At 43.5% G+C, this 14664-nt stretch overlaps 1 protein-coding gene across 2 annotated transcripts in view; it reads right to left on the bottom strand.

Moving 5' to 3' along the window:
* The window catches only part of znf536 (zinc finger protein 536), a 391766-nt gene that overhangs the window by 65355 nt on the left and 311747 nt on the right, over positions 1-14664 (bottom strand). The window lies entirely within an intron of this gene.

The raw sequence follows: 14664 nt of genomic DNA, 5'->3' as shown, positions 1-14664 counted from the left end.
TCATGTGACTTGATGGTTTGATTGACAGACGATTATTTTGACACACAACCGAAGTTCCCCTTAAACTGCGCGCGAGCGCAATCGCGCACTGCCCGCACATTCTCAGCGCACAAGAAAATCTATCCAGCGCAATGTTCCCTCTAAGCTGAGCTTTTCCCCGCACAAGAAAATCTAGCCAGCTCACAAAAATCAGGGCTCAAAATTGCTAATTAAGAAGCGAATTAAGTCAAAGTTACAGTGCATGAAGGTAAAAATACACGGGTTCCCCTGACTTTGTGTTCTAAATGCGGTATTTGGAAGTCAAGGTCGAAGTAGAACAAAGTTGAGTAAAGTCGGTAGAGTTTTTCGAGAACCGGCTTCTTCGGCTCGGCTCACTAAAAGGAAGCGGCTCTTTCGGGACCAAAACGGCTCTTCAGGTTGTTTTTGCTTCTTTCATCCCTATATGACCAAATATTATGTAAAATGATGCACAAAATGACTTAAAGGAAGGGGGGAATAGAACAAAAAAGAAAAATATACCAAAATAAAAAAGTAGTGAAAAGCTGAGAAAAAAAGAATCACAAGGAAGAGAAAAAAGAAGGAAAAATTCAGAAAAAAGCCAGAAAAAAAGAAAAGAAAGAAACAAAGGGAAAAAAAGTAAATAAAGAACAAAAAGTATAAAGTAACAGCTACGAAAAAACAAACACAATGAGATTTTTTTTTAAGGAATTTAAAAAAAAAATAGAAAAAATAAACAGGGAGAAAGAAGAAAAAGTTTGTGTTGCATTCAAATAATTTCCAATTATACCAAGTCAATCTTGTTGCCAACATTGTACTTCCACTAAAAAATGTGATTAAATACAGTGCATAGTTTTACATACTATTTGGTCATGTTGGGATTAAAGAAGCAAAAACAACCTGAAGAGCCGTTTAGGACCCAAAAGAGTCGGTTCCTTTTAGTCAGCCGAGCCGAAGAAGCCGGTTCTCGAAAAACTCTACTGACTTTACTCAACTTCGTTCTACTTCGACTCGACTTCAGAATACCGCATTTAGGACAAAACGCTATGAGTAAGGAATTTAAGTACAACGAGCTACCAATACAATATAAACCAATATGCCAGTACTTGTGCAACAGTCATCAAAATCCTTTTTAAGGCTTCCTTGTTGGATGTTTCCACCTCGCTCATCTGCAAGTTTTTATATGACCCCCTCAAAGTTTTGCTTTGGTCTCGCCTCTCCAGTTGGTTTTGGTAGTTTACAATTGATTGTTTTTCTTCACTTCCCTTTTCGTTGTACTTTCCCCATGTCGGTCTTTTTACAATTTGCTACTTTTTGCAAGTTCCTCTCTTGCCGGGGCGGCAGTAGCTCAGGAGGTAGAGCGCTCGTCTTGGGATCAAGGGATCCCAGTTCGAATCCCGGCTCGTCCGTGTTACATGTCGAAGTGTCCTTGGGTAAGACACTGAATACCCCCAATAAGCAGGTTAGCGCCTTACAAGGCTGCAAGGCCGCTATTGGGAAATGTGGAGCACATTGTAAAGCGCTTTGGAAAGTCATTGACTTGAAAAGCGCTAGATAAATGCAAATCAAAAAAAATAAAATCAATTTCTTCCGTAATTTTGCAAACATTCTTTTTCATTTCAATGTTTATTTTCCTGGCATTGTCACCAGCAATTTCGACTGAGTTTCTCTTAATCTCATCGGAGAAGAAAATCCAGACTAGGAAGCGAGTGTAATCGGCACAATGGGGCCTTTTTAAGAGAACTCGAGTAAGAGTTGTTTGGATATTGTCGCTGGGATTTGCGGCACAATGGCGTTTACATTTTTTGTCGGCGCTAATGATATTATTAGCGCCAGCTATTCTTATTTTATTCCCTCCAGGTTTGCGCACGCTTCCCCCCCCCCCCCCCCCTGCTTTCTTTGCAACTTTGTTTATTTGACTTATTTATTTGCACATCGCCGGCGTCTGATGCGGGAATCAAAGGTGTACCGATCGAGCGAGTGGTCGGGATCACGCTCGGCGAAGTCGACTTATTTGTCCTTAATTGCCACAGAGCGCTTCAAAGGCGCTCGCTGGCGTGTATACCTGTGTATGTTTTTCTGTTTATATCGGCGTCGCCGCACGCCACCATTGATGTGGAATAACACGGGAAATAAAAGTTGACATAGTTTCTTAGTTCCCCCCCCGCCTCCCGTTCCCTCGGCTGCGCGCTGTGTAGTTTTTTTTATATATCTGCGCTTTTTTTCCTTGAAGCGGCGTCGTCGGCGTCTCATTACGCGTAAGTGCGGTTATTACGCGCGACGCTCGTCGGCGGCTGCTTCGCGAGCGTCGCCGAGCCGGCTTTATGAGTACAAGTCCTCGGGGGCGCCTTCCCTTCACATCTCGGGGGGTGCCTGGGGACGGGGGAGGCGGCATCCTTAAGAGGATGGCGTCAAAGTGAACAAAGTCTCCAGGAGTCGGCCCAGAAACGAAACAAACAGCGAACTAACGAGACGGCAGGCAGAGATCATGTCAGAGATACGAGGTTGGAAGGCCAATTTAGGAGCCGTTTCTCCGCCTTTGCCATGTGGGAACGCAGACATAAAACACAATCGGATCTCCCACTCCCGGGTGATGTTCCCTCTAAGCTGCGCGCGTGCGCAATCGCGCACTGCCTGCATATTCTCAGCGCACAAGAAAATCCAGCCAGCTCACCAAAATGAGAGCTCAAAATTGCTAATTAAGAAGCGAATTAAGTCAAAGTTACAGTGCATGAAGGTAAAAATACATTGGTTCCACTGACACTGTGTTCTAAATGCGGTATTTTGAAGTCAAGGTCCAAGTAGAACGTAGTTGAGTAAAGCGGCAGTAGCTCAGGAGGTAGAGCGATCGTTTTAGGATTAAGGGATCCCAGTTCGAATCCCAGCTCGTCCGTGTTACATGTCGAAGTGTCCTTGGGTAAGACACTGAACCCACAATACCCCCAATAAGCAGGTTAGCGCCAGATCACGGCCGCTATTGGGAAATGTGAAGCACAGTGTAAAGTGCTTTGAGAAGTCATTGATTTGAAAAGCGCTATATAAATGCAGATCATTTCATTTCATAAAGTCAGTTTTTCGAGAACCGGCTTTTTCGGCTCGGCTCATTAAAAGGAACCGGCTCTTTCGGGTCCTAAACGGCTCTTCAGGTTGTTTTTGCTTCTTTCATCCCAACATGACCAAATATGATGTAAAATGATGCACAGAATGACTTAAAGGAAGGGGGGAATAGAACAAAAAAGAAAAAAGTACCAAAATGAAAAAGTAGTGAAAAGCTGAGAAAAAAAGAAACAAAAGGAAGAGAAAAAAGCTAGGAAAAAATAAACACAATGAGATTTCTTTAAAGGAATTAAAAAAAAAGTAGAAAAAAACACGGAAAAAGAATACAAAGTTTGTGTTGCATTCAAATAATTTCAAATTATATCAAGTGAATCTTGCCAACGTTGTACTTCCACTAAAAAATGTGATTAAGTACAGTTCTGTATCTTGCAACTGACTAAATAAGCCCCCAAAAATGTTAGTATTATGCGACAAAATATATCATGAAAAAAAAAAAAAAGGATATCTAGTGAAAGACGTTTGTAGGCCGTACAAACTTTGCAATAGTACATGAGTCAATTCATTCAAAAGAGAAAAATCATTTTGCATTGCCGGAAACTCAAAATGATTTAGTTGCCACACTCTGGATTGCCGTTGCTCACTGTTGTTTCAAGCGTTGCTCACCGACTTTGTGTGAACGCTCAGACCCGTGGAAAATTAGAGGGAACATTGCTCCCGGGAAGCTCCCACGCTATCTCTTCCCGGTCCCTCTGGCGGGATAATGAATAGAATTATTGTCACGGAACTTTGCTGTCCTCGCCGGAGTAAGCGGATCCGGGCTTTCCAGGTACCGCCATGTGGTCGATGTCAGCGCCGCGCTTTTCAAAGCGGCTGTGAGATGACAGCCGGCAACAGGTACGCCAGAACGGCGGATAATCGGTGACGGGCATCTCCAGTCTGACTGCTCGGCTTTGTGAGGATGTCGGGACGGGCGACGGATCGCATGGCAGACTCCGGATGGCTTCATCACGCCTCCTTTCATCCCGAGCCGTTCGGCAAACCGTGGGAGATGGTTTCTGACGCTCAGACGCCGGCGAAAGTCGTAACGAGGTTAAGCTGTTTACAAGACCTATCGCTAGCCCCCGATTCAATTTGCCGCGAGGAAACCCTTTAAGGCACAGGTGTCAAACAGGCGGCCCGCGGGCCAAATCAGGCCCGCTAGGGGATTGAATCCGGCCCGCGAGACAACACTCAGAGAAGCGCAAAAGAAAAACAAGCTGCAGGTTGAAATATGTCAACTTGACGTTGCCAACGAAAGGTGCCTCGAACAAAGACACTGTACTTTCTCTCTCTCTCGCTCTCTCTCGCTCTTTTCCACCTTCTCTCTCTCTCTCTCTCTCTCTCTCGCTCTTTTCCACCCCTTTTCTCCCACTCTGTCTCTCTCTCTCTCTCTCGTGCTCTTTTCCACCCCTTTTCTCCCACTCTCTGTCTCTCTCTCTTTCACTCTCTGTGTCTCTCTTTTTCTTTTCCCTTGTCTCTTTCTCTCTCTGTGTCTTTTTAACTTCTTTTGTTCTAACATCTTTTTCTCTCTTTTCTCTTTCTCTCTTCCTACCCTTCTTACTTTCTTTTCTCTTTACTCTCCTTCCGTCTTTCTATTTCTCTTTGGATTTCTTTCTTCCACTCCCTTTCTTTCCCCCTCTCTTACGACTTCTCTTTTTATCTCTTTTGTTTCTCACGCTCTCTCCCTCTCTCTCTCTTTTTCTTTCTTTGTCCTGCCCTCTCTCTTTTTCCCTCCCTCTTTCTCTTATTTCTTTATCTCTCTTTTTCTTTCTCTTTAATCTACTCGTCCGGCCCCCGACAGAACGTTTGTTCTATCGTGTGGCCCCCGAGTTAAAATGAGTTTGACACCCCTGCTTTAAGGCCACGGTTTACTCTGGCACAATGTTCCCTGTAATTTTCCACGGGTCTGAGAATTCACACAAAGACGGTGAGCAACGCTTGAAACAACAGTGAGCAACAGCAATCCCAAGTGTGGCAACAAAATGATTATCAAACATGTCCAAAACATGACATCACATTACATTTTGCTGAGTTTCCGGCAATGCATTTTTTTTTTCATTTGTGAATGAATTGACTCATGTATTATTGCAAAGGTTGCATGGCCTACAAACGTCATTTGTTTTTACAACAATTCTTTCACAAGATTTCCATTTCTTTTTTTTCCTGGTATCTTATGTCGCATAATATTAACATTTTTGGGGGCTTATTCAGTCGGTTGGACGATACACAACTGTATTTAATCACATTTTTTAGTGGAAGTATAATGTTGGCAACAAGATTGACTTGGCATAATTGGAAATTATTTAAATGCAACACAAACCTTTTCTTCTTTTTGTCACAATCACCCGGATCTGGAACACCTGTGCTCAGGATTTGGCGCCAACAGCCAGGACAGCTGATTGGCGCACCCTGTCCATTTAAATCCTCAGCTTCCGGAAACAAGCTGTCTGATTGTACTATGCTACCTGTTGCCATCTGCTCAGAAAGCCCGTACCTCCGACTCTTTGCCTACCTCCTGTTTTATTCTGCTTGATCTCCGTTGCTGACCCGTTTCCGAATTTGCCTACGACCTGCCCTGCCCGTCTGACTCCTGATCACTCTTCTGAACACGACGACGTCCTTCTTCTCCAGCCACGACCAACAACACGACGATTACGCCTGTCCACGAACATTCCCGCCAAGCCTTCACCCGCCTGTCAAGCCTCGTCAATCCGTCAAACAACGGATCGAAGAATCACGCCTTGTCATTCCTTCCTTCCAATAAAAACCAAGAAACGAGTGCAAGTGATCTCAGTTTTCCTTCTGTCCCACCTGACACTTTTTCCCTGTTTTTTTTCTATTTTTGTTTAATTCCTTTAAAAAAAATCTCATTGTGTTTATTTTTTCCTAGCGGTTACTTTTTCTTTTTGTTCTCTATTTACTTTTTTTCTTTGTTTCTTTCTTTTCTTTTTTTCTGGCTTTTTTTCTGAAATTTTCCTTCTTTTTCTCTTCCTTTTGTTTGTTTTTTCTCAGCTTTTCACTACTTTTGCATTTTGGTATTTTTTTATTTTTTTGTTCTATTCCCCCCTTCTTTTAAGTCATTTTGTGCATAATTTTACATAATATTTGGTCATGTAGGGATTAAAGAAGAAAAAAAACACCTGAAGAGCCGTTTAGGACCCGAAAGAGCCGGTTCTTTTTAGTGAGTCGAACCGAAGAAGCCGGTTCTCGAAAAACTCTACTAACTTTACTCAACTTCGACCTCCTCAACCCGTGTATTTTTACCTTCATGCACTGTAACTTTGACTTAATTTGCTTCTTAATTAGCAGTTTCGAGCCCTGATTTTTGTGAGCTTGGCTAGATTTTCTTGTGCGCGGAAAAGCTCTGGGTAGTGCGCAATTGCGCACACACGCAGCTTAGAGGGAACATTGCTCTGGCAGCTTTGACATTTCAAGTCACCGCTTTCAGCCTTTGGACCAGGAACTAGCCCAGGCACTTGATTTAAGACTCATTCTTGTTTTCTCATAATAACCTTGCACATAGTTTCAATCTTACTCATCATTTGCTCCATGAAGGAGGAACATGATTCCATTGGTTTGACCCTAAAACTACATCAAGCTGGGCATGAAATTAGCCTTGAACTCCAACTAGCCTTTAAGCAGAGACCATTAGCCTTTAACTCCGAACCCGAAGTCAACGCTCGTGCTCCAAAAGTCGGTCGAGGGCTGCCAATTGCACTCAGCGCTAAGACTACTGCTACCTTTTAACACCAATTACCCTTTAACTCTCAGACACACATTACCCTTTCAACTTCCTATCAACTACCCTTTCACTTCAGTTTTGGACGTGGAGTGAAACAGATAGTAGGGGAAAATCACTTAACTCTGAGCAAAGAGACAACTTGAAATACCTTGAACTTTTTGCAACCCTCTACGCCAAGCTACCGCATGCCAATTACCCTTTGACGTTCAGAGACCTTGAATTGTGGCCAAAGAAATGACACCTGTGGTTTAACTTGCCCAACGAGCCTTTTACTTGAAGTTCTGACTCCAAATACTCAAGAGACAATAACCATCTAATACTTTATTAGCAGGACCCCTCCTCGAGAAATATTAAAAGGTGTTGGGCGTCGTTTGAAAGTTGAATCCATCCATTCGTCAATTATCTGCACCGGTTATCTTCAGTAGGGTCGCGGGGGTGCTGGAGCCCATCCCAGCTATCTTCGGGCAGTGGGCAGGGAACAGTCGCAGGTGACACGGACCTACAACTCACTCGCTCATTCACACCTAGGGACAATTTGGGCTGGGCAATTAACCTGACATGCGACGGGATCCGGAGGCATTCCCAGGCCAGCTCAGTGTGTCCTGGGTCGCCCACGGGGCCTCCTGCCGGTGGGACATGCCTGGAACACCTCCCGAGGGAGGAGTCTGTATCAGATGCCCGAGCCACCTCAACTGGCTCCTCTCACTGCAGAGGAACAGTGGCTCTACATAGAGCCCCTTCCGGATGACTGAGCTTCTCACCTTATCTCTAAGGGAGAACCCAGATACCCTGCGAAGGAAACTCATTTGGGCCACTTGTATCCAGGATCGTGTTTTTTCGGTCATAACCAAAAGTTCATGACCATAGGTGAGGGTAGGAACATAGATCGACCAGTAGATCGAGAGCTTAGCCTTTTGACTCAGCTCCCTCTTCACCAAGATGGACCGGTACAGGGTCCGCATGACGGCAGACGCTGCAAGGACCCGTCTGTCGATCTCCTGTTCCATCCTACCCTCACTCGTGAACAAGACCCCAAGATACTTGAACTCCTCCACTTGGGGCAAGATCTCATTACCAACCCGGAGGGAGTATGCCACCCTTTTCCCGGCTGAGTACCATGGTCTCGGACTTAGAGGTGCTGATTCTCATCCCACTCCAGACTCTGAAAACCCAAATAAAACATGGACATAGATGTTCTAAAAACAAATTCCAACGTCTATCATTAGCATCCTGTGCTATGCAATTAACTCGCAAAATGTCCTATCTATAAAATCATTTTGTTTTTGAACATTTTTAAAATGTTTTTCATGTGCAAAGATAAAATTGGGTAATTTCCGCAGGTACGCCAGACAAATTCTCACAGTAAACTGGTTTGCCTCAGCACACTGTTTAAAAAACCCCGGTGTTGAGGTTCGCGTCACATTCCACTCGATTAACACTGTCAAAGGGATTGCATTTAATTAGTTCTTCTTCTTGACGGTTTTGTCTACCTGTAGCCCGGTACAACCGCCTAGTGGAATAAAATGGAACTGCAGGGACATAGGATCGAACGAACGGGAGAGGTTAACGTCACATTCCACTCGATTAACACCGTCAAAGGGATTGTATTTAATTACCGTATTTTCCGCACTATAAGGCGCACCGGGTTATAGGGCGCACCCCGAAAAAATAGTTTTTGGTCCTATTTTTGACATACATAAGACGCACCGGATTATAAGGCGCTACAATGGGAACGTCGACGAAACAGTCAGATAGTTCAGTCCAACTTATTACCCCCTTAACATTCCGAAAGCTTGCAAAGACGCAAATACGTGTCGAGAACACGTGCGGATGCGGTGTCCGTACGATGTCACTCAAATGCATCGTTCCATCCACATTCATCTTTTTCGGCCAATTGCAGTCTTTGTTTCGCCGTTTAAGCCAATGCCAGCCTGTAAATGATAAAAAGGATCCGCCCCTTGACCTCCGAATAACTTTAGCCAATAGTGATTGATTCAAATGATGATTGACACATTGGTTAGCCAATGAAACGCCGGTAAATAAATCCCAGCATACACCGCGGACTACTTGGCGTTCGGGGGAAAATCGAGTCGGCGGCTGCAAGTTAGTTGGAAAACTTTGCAATTTTAAAATTGATCTATAAATAAGGAGCACTGTATTATAAGGCGCATGGTCAGCTTTTGAAAAAAATAAAAGCTTTTAGGTGCGCCTTATAGTGCGGAAAATACGGTAGTTATCACTTTGTTCTTGAGGGTTTTATCCACCTGTAGCCCGGTACAACCGCCTAGTGGAATAAAATGGAACTGCAGTGACTTGAACATCGAATCGAACGGACGGGAAAGGTTAACGTCACATTCTACTCGATTAACACTGTCGACGGGATTGCATTTAATTAGCTATCACTTTCTTCTTGAGAGTTTTGTCCACCTGTAGCCCAATATAACCACCTAGTGGAATAAAATGGAACTGCAGTGACTTGAACATAGAATTGAACGAACGGGAGAGGTTAACGTCACATTCTACTCGATTAACACTGTCGAAGGGATTGTATTTAATTAGTTATCACTTTGTTCTTGATGGCTTTGTCCACCTATAGCCCGGTACAACCGCCTAGTGGAATAAAATGGAACTGCAGTTACTCGGACATCGAACGAACGGGAGAGGTTAGCGTCACATTCTACTCGATTAACACTGTCGAAGGGATTGCATTTACAGTGCAACCTCGGTTTTCGAACGGCTCTCAGTTCGAACAAATCGGAGTCCGACCCAAAATTTCGAGAAATTCTTGCTTCGCTGTTCGGTCAAAAAATCGGAGTTCGAACGCCGGTAATGCGTGAGTGCGTACGCTAGGGTGAGATGCTGTAGATCGCTCTTTTCGTGACCAACTGTTATCGCATGTGGACGTGCTTCGTTTTGTTTTCGCTTTTAATATAGGTGTACGAAGTGTTTTAACTCCTAATTATGCCTCCGAAGAAAGTCAGTGCAAGCAGCAAAGTTGCTACAGGTGAAAAAAGAAAAGTAGTGCGTACAACTATTGCATTTATGAAAGAAATAATAGCATAATATGAAGGAGGTGTGCGAGTGTCTGATCTTGCTAGGGAATACAGCATGGCTAAATCTATGATCAGTAAAAGAATAAGGAGGCTGTGAAATCTAGTGACGTGGCTAAGGGAGTGAGTGCTATAAGGAAGCAACGGCCGCAAGTTTTGGAAGAGGTTGAAAAACTTTTGATGATTTTCCGCTGCCCACCGTCCAACTGCGCCTTCTGCTGACCACCACAAAGATAAGAAATCCTATTCATAATTCTTTTCTTTATCCTTTTTTTTTATTTTTACACGTTCATGTTAGCGTAATCTTTCGTACAGAAGATTACGATAACGCGAACGTACGATTAGCCTGGGTTAGCTTTACGTTAAACATTCAAGGTAAACATTCAGGGTGTTGGAACGGATTAAAACGATTTACATTATTTTTAATGGGAAAAATGATTTCGGTGGTGGAACAGATCGGTTTTCGAACAGGATTCTGGAACGGATTATTGGTCGAGAACCGAGGTTCCACTGTAATTAGTTATCACTTTGTTATTGAGGGTCTCGTCCACCTGTAGCCCGGTACAACCGCCTAGTGGAATAACATGGAACTGCAGTGACTTGAACATAGAATCGAACGAAGGGGAGAGGTTAACGTCCAATTCCACACGATGAACTCTTGCCACCTGACCTGCGATTTTGAAATCATACTGAAATGGATTAACTGCGGACCTTTTCAATCGGGATTAGCGACGTTACCTGGCCCAAGGACACGTAAATAAATAAATAAACGTAAATAGTCATCTTTAAAAAGCACGACGCAGAAACAATGGCTGCTTTTGACTGTTCAACAGCAGGCCGGCTGGGCCAATCCACTTTAATCAGATTATTAATCGCGTATAACCTCGTTTTGGGGCGGGGGCGCCAGACGACCTCAGCGCACAAAAGCACACATTGTGACGCTTTACATCATTAGCAAAAATTAATGTGGTGGTCGGAAAGCGCACAAAAGGCCAGCAGATTGGCGGTCATTACGGGAGGGATTCGAGTTTCCCGGATGGGAAAGACCTCCGCGGCGCCTTCGCAGTAACATGAATCGTCCGTTTTAAGACAGATATGCTTTCATGGGAATTATGAGAGGTACAGTAAGTGACCCCGCAACACTGCCCCTCTTTGTTCGCGCCGGAACTAGATTTTGCTTTTTACCCCACTTGCACTGTGTCTTTGATCCTTGGGCACAGTGTTCGCACATTCTCAGCGCGCAAGAAAATCTAGCCAGCGCACAAAAATGAGGGCTCAAAATGACTAATTAAGAAGCGACTTAAGTCAAAGTTACAGTGCATGAAGATAAAAATACACGGGTTCCCCTTACGTTGTGTCCTAAATGCGGTATATTGAAGTCGAGTCGAAGTAGAACGAAGTTGAGTAAAGTTAGTAGAGAACCGGATACTTCGGCTCGGCCCACTAAAAGGAATCGGCTTTTTCGGGTCCTAAACGGCTCTTCAGGTTGTTTTTGCTTCTTTCATCCCAACATGACCAAATATTATGTAAAACGATGCACAAAAGGACTTAAAGGAAGTGGGGAATAGAACAAAAAAGAAAAAAATACCAAAATGAAAAAGTAGTGAAAAGCTGAGAAAAAAAGTAACAAAAGGAAGAGAAAAAAAAGAAGGGAAAATTTAGAAAAAAAAAGCCAGAAAAAAAGAAATAAAAGAAATGTAGGAAAAAAGTAAATAGAGAACAAAAAGAAAAAAAGTAAGAGCTTAGAAAAAATAATCACAATGAGATTTTTTCAAAGGAATTAAAAAAAAACACGGAAAAATTCAAAATTCAAATAATCTCCAATTATATCAAGTGAATCTGTACTTCCACTAAAAAATGTGATTAAGTACAGTTCTGTCTCTGACAACCGACCAAATAAGCCCCCAGAAATGTTAATATTATAGAATAGAATAGATAGAATAGAATATACCTTTATTGTCATTGTTACAAAATGGGTTAACATATTGTGACAACGAAATTGGGCATGACACTCCAGTTTTACACATTCACAGTGAGGTATGAGCCAAGAAGATAAAGGAACAGAGAAGATAAGGTTATAAAGCAAGGGGGATAAGGCTATAGTTATAATTTACATGGTATTTACACAAGAAATGTCGGCATGTGGGATATTAATATTATGCGACAAAATATATCGGGAAATAAAAAGAAATGTATATCTTGTGAAAGAATTGTAAGAACAAACAACGTTTGTAGGCCGTACAACCTTTGCAATAGTACATGAGTCAATTCATTCAAAAGAGAAAAATAATTTTACATTGCCGGAAACTCAGCAAAAAGTAACTTGATGTTTTGGACATGTTTGATAATGAATTATCTTGCCACACTTGGGATTATGGTTGCTCACTGTTGTTTCAAGCGTTGCTCACCGACTTTGTGTGAACGCTCAGACCCGTAAGGAAAATGACAGGGAACATTGACCCCACTTGGACTGTGTCTTTGATACTTGGGCGTTGTCATGGCGGCATCCTGGAAAGATTCTGCAATGAAGGAGCGTCATTTTCACTGGGAATGAAATATTCATGAAGCGGGCCGCGGCGGCCGCACGGCCATATGCTTCCTCGCCTGAGCAGATTGCGCGAGATTCCGACTCCGTTCTCGCCAGGTTTGGGAATTGTGCTGCAGTCGGAACGCTTTATAAAATCCAAAATTGTCCAATTTTGGCTAACTGCTGACAAAAAGTATTATTTGCGAAAAGCGTGCCATTGTCGACTATTTGCTGCGATCGGAATAGAAGAGAACGGTATGGTTTGGTATCAGTAGGGGGCAGCAGATCACCATTGTTATAAACAAATTCTCGGGAGAAAGTACCAGTCATTATTTTGAGGAAGTTAATTTTAAAGATGACAGTTTTCTTTACACTAGAGGATACACACTGTCCCTTTAACGGAGATTTAAAGATTTAAATTCAAAGTTATTTCATCCATCCATCCATTAATTATCTGCACCGCTTATCCTCAGTAGGGTCCCGGGGGTGCTGGAGCCCATCTCAGCTGTCTTCGGGCAGTGGACAGGGGACACCCTGAACTGGTTGCCAGCCAGTCGCAGGGCACAGAGGGACAGACAACTCACTCGCTCATTCACACCTAGGGACAATTTGGACCAGCCAATTAACCTGACATGCATGTTTTTGGAATGTGGAAGGAAACCGGATTGCCCGGAGGAAACCCACGCGAGCGAGGGGAGAACATGCAAACTCCACACAGGAGGTTCGATCTCATGACCTCAGAACTGTGCCTCACACGTGCTAACCACTGCGCTGCCATGTTACCAATTACTAACATCCATCCATCCATTATCCGCACCGCCTATCCTCAGTAGGGTCGCGGGGGTGCTGGAGCCCATCCCAGCTATCTTCGGGTAGTGGGCAGACTCATTCACACCTAGGGACAATTTGGACCGGCCAATAAACTGACATGCATGTTTTTGGAATGTGGGAGGAAACCGGAGTGCCCGGAGGAAAACCGCACAAGCACGGGGAGAACATGCAAACTCCACACAGGAGGTCCCATCTCATGACATCAGAACTGTGCCACACACGCGCTAACCACTGCGCCGCCGTGCTGCCCTAAGTTATTTTAATTTTACTTAATTTATTTTTCTTTTCTGCAACTTAAAAGTTTCACGGTTGCCATGGCGCCCAATTGGTCCCAGCCGTGTGGCGCCAGGTTCTGTCACGTTTGCCACGGCGCCCAATTGGCCCCGCCCATGGACACCGGCTGAAACGCGTTGACAGATTGCTCCCCGGGAGTACTTAAACGCTGTCCTTCAAGCCGCTAATTGTCAGAGCATATGAAATTCTGTGAGCATGTGAAACTCTTTGCCTGCATTTGATCCTGTTTTATTTTCTTCCTGATCTCTTTGATTTTTACCACTCTTTGTTCGGATTTCGATCCACTACCGCGACCATCGATCCCCGGATCGAGTGTGCGCGCATTCCTCCCCTCCATAATAAACTGTGAGTACGTTACGCGATTGGGTTCTCCATTCCTGTTTGCTGACCCGATTCGTGACAAAAATATTGGATATGATGCACGAATAATGCAAAGTATATTGTACAATATTATACTCAAAATGTGTGAACAAAATAGTTGTCCTCAGTGATTTAGGATCTAGTGTCAAACAACCGCCGCTGCCCATCATTGCAGAAGTCGGGCTCATCTCTGAAGAGAAGGACGACACATTACACCAACGACGACGGTGACCAGATGATGAAGGTGCTGTGTCTGAGTCAGATTAGGAGGCTTCTCCTGCTACTGTTTATTATGGAAACCAGTACGATCCGTATATGTAAATATGTGTAACCCGTGTATAATATGTATTTGCACCTGTATATTTCAATCAATTTATGTAATTTTTCTAACGGAAAACAGCGGCGCTCGAGTGTTGCTACTATTAACTGCCCTGTCAAAGCTATATTATTATTTTCAAAGCTTTGAAAACTCTCTCGGTGTACCGTCTTTCTTTGCAAATATGTGTAACCCACGTATAATATGTATTTGCAACTGTATATTTTTGTAAAGTTTTTATTTGTATTTATTTGAGACACTTATTCTGATATGTTTTGCACGGGTGAACGAAAAATGAGGGGCGGAACAAACGCGGGGTGCCGAGTTTAAGTGGGGACCGCTAAAGGTGAGGGACAGACAAGGAAAGAAGAGGGGGTAAAAAGTTGGTTAAAGAAAAAGGAGTTGCGTGAGTAAATGTGTTCATCTGATATATTTTTCCCACCCTTACCTT

Source organism: Urocampus carinirostris, chromosome 4 (genome assembly GCF_059441175.1).
Source record: "Urocampus carinirostris isolate Australia breed hairy pipefish chromosome 4, RoL_Ucar_1.0, whole genome shotgun sequence".
NCBI classification, from domain to species: domain Eukaryota; kingdom Metazoa; phylum Chordata; class Actinopteri; order Syngnathiformes; family Syngnathidae; genus Urocampus; species Urocampus carinirostris.
This window is presented reverse-complemented; position numbering and strand designations above follow the sequence as displayed.